The sequence below is a fragment of the Carassius carassius genome, chromosome 8 (assembly GCF_963082965.1).
Source record: "Carassius carassius chromosome 8, fCarCar2.1, whole genome shotgun sequence".
Taxonomy (NCBI): Eukaryota; Metazoa; Chordata; class Actinopteri; order Cypriniformes; family Cyprinidae; genus Carassius; species Carassius carassius.
Genome location: NC_081762.1, coordinates 167,501 through 174,549, shown reverse-complemented (window position 1 = coordinate 174,549; position 7,049 = coordinate 167,501). Strand labels below are relative to the sequence as shown.

The 7,049-nt window shown below is 43.9% G+C and overlaps 1 pseudogene; it reads left to right on the top strand.

The window, feature by feature from the left end:
* Positions 1-279: 279 nt before the first annotated feature.
* Positions 280-1,514, top strand: LOC132144580 (thyroxine 5-deiodinase-like; annotated as a pseudogene).
* Positions 1,515-7,049: the final 5,535 nt, after the last annotated feature.

The window sequence follows — 7,049 nt, the reverse complement described above, 5'->3', positions numbered from 1 at the left end:
GAACTCTTCAATAGTTCCTGATCGAGTCTCTGGAGCTGCGCAGTGATCCGCGTAATTGAGGCGAGCGCCACCTGCTGTCTTCAGCTGATCGACGGACTCGGACTCGATCACTGCACACATCCGTGATTCCGTGCGCTGCTGCAGGTCATGAAGGAGACCGAGGACAACTTCAAGAGTTTTGATGCTAATAGGAGACGCATTGATATTAAAAACACATTCGCGTTCCGGTCCTCGACGGAGTATGAAGTGCCTCTCTCTTCTGTCTGTGGTTTATTCCAGCGTGTGTTTGGAGGCGGAGTGACTGACTGACATTCATTCATCACATAAAAGGGAAGTTGAGCAGCTGAACATCACAAACTCTTCTGAGATTGATCATGAACACGGCGAAGGCGCTGAAAAACGCGCTCGCGTGTCTGGTCATTCTGCCGCGCTTCCTCGTCGCCGCCTTCATGCTGTGGTGTCTGGATTTTCTGTGCGTGAGGAGGAGAGTTTTGTTCCGTCTGAGGAGTGAAGATGAGGAGGAGGAGGAAGACCCTCCGCTGTGCATCTCCGACAGCAGCCGCATGTTCAGCTGGGAGTCGCTCAAAGCGGTGTTCCACGGACACAAGCTGGACTGGCTGAAGTCCGCGCGCCTCGGACACGACGCGCCCAACAGTGCAGTAGTTCCGCTCGCGGACGCGACGCGCAGACGCGTGCTGGACTTCGCGCGCGCTCACAGGCCGCTGGTGCTCAATTTCGGCAGCTGCAGCTGACCTCCGTTCATGACGCGTCTCAAGGCGTTCCAGCGGCTCGTGCTCCGGTACGCGGACGTCGCCGACGCGCTGGTGATCTACATCGAGGAGGCGCACCCGTCCGACGGATGGGTCAGTTCTGACGCTCCGTATCAGATCCGCAAGCACCGGAGTCTGGAGGAGAGGCTGAGCGCGGCGCGGCTGATGGCACGCGAGGCTCCGGGATGCGCGATAGTCGCCGACAGCATGGAGAACTCGACCAACAGCGCGTACGGAGCGTATTTCGACAGACTCTACATCGTCCAGGACGGGAAGGTGGTGTATCAGGGCGGCAGGGGACCGGAGGGATACCGGGTCTCCGAGCTCCGACACTGGCTGGATCAGTACCGCACGCGGCTGCGCGACGCCGTGATTCGCGTGTAAAAGCGATCAGAGACCAGGGTGCGAATTACAGCGGCCTCGAGCTCCGTGAATCCCCCCGATGGACGTGTGTAGGGGGTCGGACAGAAAGTAGCCCACGCGTAATGTGAAGACGCATTTCTGGAGCTCTGCTGATTTGAGTGTTTTCTGACATCGCTTGAGCACACGCACTCACTCAGGGACGCGCGTTTATTGCGTGGACAGGGTGCACGCGCAGAGTTCAGATGAGTGATAAAGTTTACCCTCGATAACTTCATGATGTTGAGCTGAATACAGGATTCACAACAAACACTGAAATAAGCGCGCGAGATATTTATTTTTCGATTTTAAAATGTTGCAATGTAACTTTTTATATTGCGTAATGACGTAAAGCATCATTATGAAGTAATATTATGTAAAAATGAATACATTTTCAAATTGACATCATAAATATGAATGTAAAACACACAGAATGAGGCGTAATTCGCACCCTGTCCGAGCTGCTCTAGTGTTCGGGGGTCAGGGGTCAGGGGAGTGTCCAGGACTGAGTCTGTGCTCGTGCGTGTTTTAGTGCTCGTCCTCGTGTCCGTTTCTGTCAAAAGATTCTTGCTGTGCGTAAACGGTCTCTGTATTTTTTGTGAAGGTCGATTTTTAAAAGGTTCACGACCAGAAGATCGACTCTGATGTATAAAATACAAGACAAATACATCTAAATTATTCCTTTTTATCAAATCCATTTCGTAATAAAACATTTCATCTGAAGACTTGTGGAGGATGTGTGTTGTTTGACTGGACGTGTATCTGATTATGAGGAAAGAGTCATCTTCACATCAGAATGAATCCTTCTGTCATCGTTTACTGTCCTTCATGAGCTTCTTTCTTCTGTTGGACACAAAAGATGATGTTTGCTGGTAGCCACTGACTTCCATTGTATTTCCCCATAATATTGAAGTCACTCAACAGCAACTGTTTGAAAACCAACATTCTTCAAAATATCTTCTTTTGTGTAAATGATGTCAGAATTTTCTTTTTTGTGTGAATGTCACTTTAATAACTGGACGTGCAGAGCAGAAACATCATCATATGATTGGAGAGCAGATTGTTTTCTGTGGCATTACACCAGTGTCTGAACACATGTGAAGAACACAATCAGAAGTATTCTTCTATCATTCGGCTCATATAAAGACACTTTTCACTGTGGTGTGTGCTGCATGATAAAAAGCAAGTATTTTTGCTGCGTCGTCTCTCCATCAAAGACAAAATGTTTTTTCCAGTTGCTTGGTTACTGTTTTTCAGGCAAAACTAAACAGATTTTTGACCTGCTTGTTCTTTTATTGCAGGAACAGTTTCTGAGCTGAGAGGAATGAATGATTGAGTTTGACATGCCACACACACACACACGCGCACACACACACACACGCGCACACACACACTCTCACACACACACGCACACACACACACACACACACACACACTCTCACACACACACACACACACACACACACACACACTCTCTCACACACACACACACACACACACACACACACACCCACGCACACACACACACACACGCACGCACACACACACACACACACACACACACACACACACACACACACACTCTCTCACACACACACACACACACACACACTCTCTCACACACACACACACACACACACACACACACACACACACACTCTCACACACACACACACACACACACACACACACACACACACACACACACACACACACACTCTCACACACACACACACACACACACACACTCTCTCTCACACACACACACACACACACACACACACCCACGCACACACACACACACACGCACGCACACACACACACACACACACACACACACACACACACCCACGCACACACACACACACACGCACGCACACACACACACACACACACACACACACACACACACACACACACACACACACACACTCTCTCACACACACACACACACACACACACACATGACATCTGTCCATCAATCCATTATGTGTGAAATGTATATTTGTTTTGTTAATTCTCCATCATTAGAGGAAAAGACTGGTGTATCAGTGTAATACAGACATCTGGAAGATCTCGCAGTGCTTTATATTCAGGGTTTGTGACCAGCGCTGCCAGGGAACCACTTCAGCCTTTTAGCATTTTACTCCCATCATGCACTTCTCTAGTGAGAATTAGCATGAGCGCTAAAGCCCGTGCTCTGGCGTCAGCAGCACTTCCACATTATTAAACATCATTTATCTGAGAACGAGCTCTGCTAACAGAAGCCTGCTTTATGAAAACTAAATGAAAACATGACGTTGATGTGACGTTAAAACAGCACAATCAGATCATCGCTTCCCTTCTAGAAATACTGGACTTTAAAACTTTGAAAGTGACCTCAATCATTTTTCCCAGTAAAACGTCACATACAAGGAAATTGAAATTGAGCTTTTGGAAAACATGTTTTGAATCTCATCTCAAGGAGATCACATGACCAGACAAATGTTACTCACTGACATGAAAGAATCATGTTTAACTGAAAATAAATGAAGGTTTCTATAATGTCTACACAACTCACTAGACTTTAAAGCAATAGTTCACCTGAAAAAGAAAATGTGCTGTAAATGTGTTCACTCTCAGGAGTTTGTGTCTTCATCAGATTTGGCATCACCAAATTTTCTTCGGTGCACATTTTTGAAGAATAGAACAAGGAAAGACTAGAAATAGAAACTGGTTACTTTCTCTCTGATGCATTCTCTTTTTTCACCAGTAGAAATGAAATTAAAATGATTAATCACAGATTCCTAGTGTTCAGAGTCACAGAAAGAAGAGTTACTTCCCGACACAGACAATGTGGCGTCTCTCTGTCATGTGTTACATACAAACCAAAGTCCAGAAGGGCCTTCAATTAAAGTGTGAAATTACATTTCTAAAATGTTCCTCTCAGTCGACTAAAAAGTGTTTTCCCCGGTGACTTCATAAGAATGCATGAAGGAAAGAAACAAACCTGCTGTTTTCTTGCCTGTAAACCAGTGAGCCGCTTCAGTGAAATGATTGAATTATCCGTGCAATCCTTTCTTCCAAAGTGAACATTGTTTTATATTTTGGCCGAATATTTCCCATCCGGAGGGAGAAAGCACTTCTCTTCACTAACGAAGTGTTTGGCAGCGGCCTGTGATCCGGTTAGCCTCAGAGGTCAGAGGTCACGCTTCATTAAGTGCTGATTTGCCTGTGCTGTTCATCTTCCGAGAACACAACGACCTCGTGATGACACGTTCATCCGTCACTAACGACCTCTGGAGCCCGGGGTCACGGCTCAGATCCAGGCAGGCACACAGTCAGCTTCCTGTGGACGCGCTTCTCTGGGCATCCAGCCCTTTTTCCACTGAGGACACAGTCTGCCGTGGGATCTTTGGAGAGATCCGACACATTGCTCTGAAGCAGTCACTGCATGCGTCTGGGACAGAACGACAGGAACACGACTGAGAGCTGAACCACACATAGACATTTAAATCAGAACGACAGGAAGAGGAAATTCTAAAGTGCAATTCAGAAGAAGAAAAAACGTGTCTTGACAAACATTTCCAGTTAAAAACAACTAATTATGTGCAAGGGAATTTCTTTGAAATTCATTTCCATTTCATTGAGACGATGTTATAGTTTTAAATCAGATGTCATGCTGCCTTAAGCTGAGATAAGTTTAATTTTTTTTTTTTTTTATATTTTATTTCAATTAAAGCCTATATTGTTTCAAATTACAACATTTTATGGTGTTAGTTTATTATAAAAGCCCTGCTGAGGATGCAGAAGAAACAGGGAAGAGAAGTACTGATCTGAATAATGTCCGAATGAGTTTTTCTCCAGTAACGTCAGATGAAGCTCCTCAGCGTCTCATTTCTGAAGCTCGAACCCGAGATGAGCAAACGTGACCCACTTACGGCTCCGAGACGTGCGCGTGGGAGGAACCAGAGGGTCATGGGTAACTAATCCATGACCTGCTTCCGGGTCAGAGCTCATTAAAACGAGCGCATCTAAAGCAGATCAGCACTTCCGTTCATTTCCTGCACAGACACGTCATGAGGTCAGAGAAACACTCATCGGTACGACTGTCTGTGTGATGCTGTACTGCATCTGTCCTGGTGTGAACTTAACCACTGATTTCTAGTCCTGTTCTCTTTTGGAAAAACAAACAAAGTAGTTTTGCTTTCACAACGAAACCTCCACAACACGATGGCATAAACAATACTACAGCGAGAATAAAAGTTAGGCCTTCTTTCTTTGCGTGAACATCTGGGCGGAGTTATGCAAATCTACCCACACAGTGATGTAGAGATGTGGGGGCGTGTCTAAACCAGGTGTTTTAGGAGGAAGTGGACGAGTCTTAACTTTTATAAAGAATATCTCTTTGGATCTGAGACTTTAGTCTTTGTAACTTGACAGATCTTCTTCATGCACCAAGAGCTTGTTACACTCCAAAGAGAAAGGAACAACTGAAATCGCATCACATGACCCCTTTAAAAGCTTGTTTTCTGTTATTGGTTTTTATAGCAATAAAAGATCCTGCAGCTAAACTGTGTTGATTTAATCAAGCTCCAAACCATGTTCTGCTACATATTTGTGTGAACTATCCCTTTAATATTACAAGTGAACATCAATAATAGATAATAAGAAACCCTAGTCATGACCGCTTTAATCTTATAGTTCTGCTAGTGACATTTAGCATACAATCATGTATGTTTTCCAAAAAAAAATAGACCTTTGGTTTATGTTGTTTTGGAGGTTTTTGTATATTTTTTGTGGCTTGATTTAGTGTTTTATTTGGAGCCCGTCTGTCAGCACCGTTATTATGCTGTTTTAATGTGTCTGAAGGCAGCAGATGAAGGGATCTAATGATGTTTCATTAAGTGCTCAGATGCCAGACAGGAAGTAATCCATCAGGCACGTGGAAGCTGAACGGATTTCACTGAAGTTAAACACATCAGGCATTAGATTCAGTCCAGATCTGACAGAAAACAACGCATCTGTAATAAATCACTTCAATTAATGTCCAAAAAAGAGACTGATTAAAGAGACAGTTCACCCAAAAATGAAAACTGGGTCATGTACTCATTCTCATGTTGATCAAAACAAACCTGTATGAATTTCTTTCATCTGTTGAACACAAAAGAACAGTTTCTGGCACCCATTGACTTTCCTTTTTTCATACTGGAAGTCAGTGGGGACCATCTGCGTAACTCTTTGGATCCCAACATTCGTCCCAATGTCTTCTTTTGTGTTCAACAGAAGAAAGAAAGCCACACAGGTTTGATCACCACGAGGGAGAGAGAACGAGGACAGAGTCTCAGTGATGAAAGCTTCAGCTTGAGCTGAGATCAAGTCCTCTAGTGGTCATAACAGGTCTGGACTACTGAACTCAGAAGTGCATACTAATGTTGATTGGAGATCATGCAAAAAGAAGTATAAAATAAACAGATCAACAGATTCACGTTTAAAATCACACACTGATCTGAATCCACAACACTTCTGCTCTTCATGCTGATGTTTTTTAATTCTGCAGACGTTCCTCTGTTTGTATGGAAGCTCAAACACTGAATAATCACTGAACATGAGACACTAAAGATTCAGATATAAATCCACATGATCTCTTTATTGTTCTCTAGGTTCAAACAACATTGAACTTCAGTAAAGACTCACAGATAAAAGCTAATTAAGAAAATGTACAGCGATGTCAGGATTTCACAAATGGATAGAAAATGTTTATTAGCTCCTCAGAAATTAAAAAGTTCAAGCACATTCCATTCTTCTGTAGTTGCTTTATTCTGTACATGTATTGTTTTAATAGACTAAATATAAAGTACTTGATTTGTGTAAATGCACAAACACATTCATATACGAGTC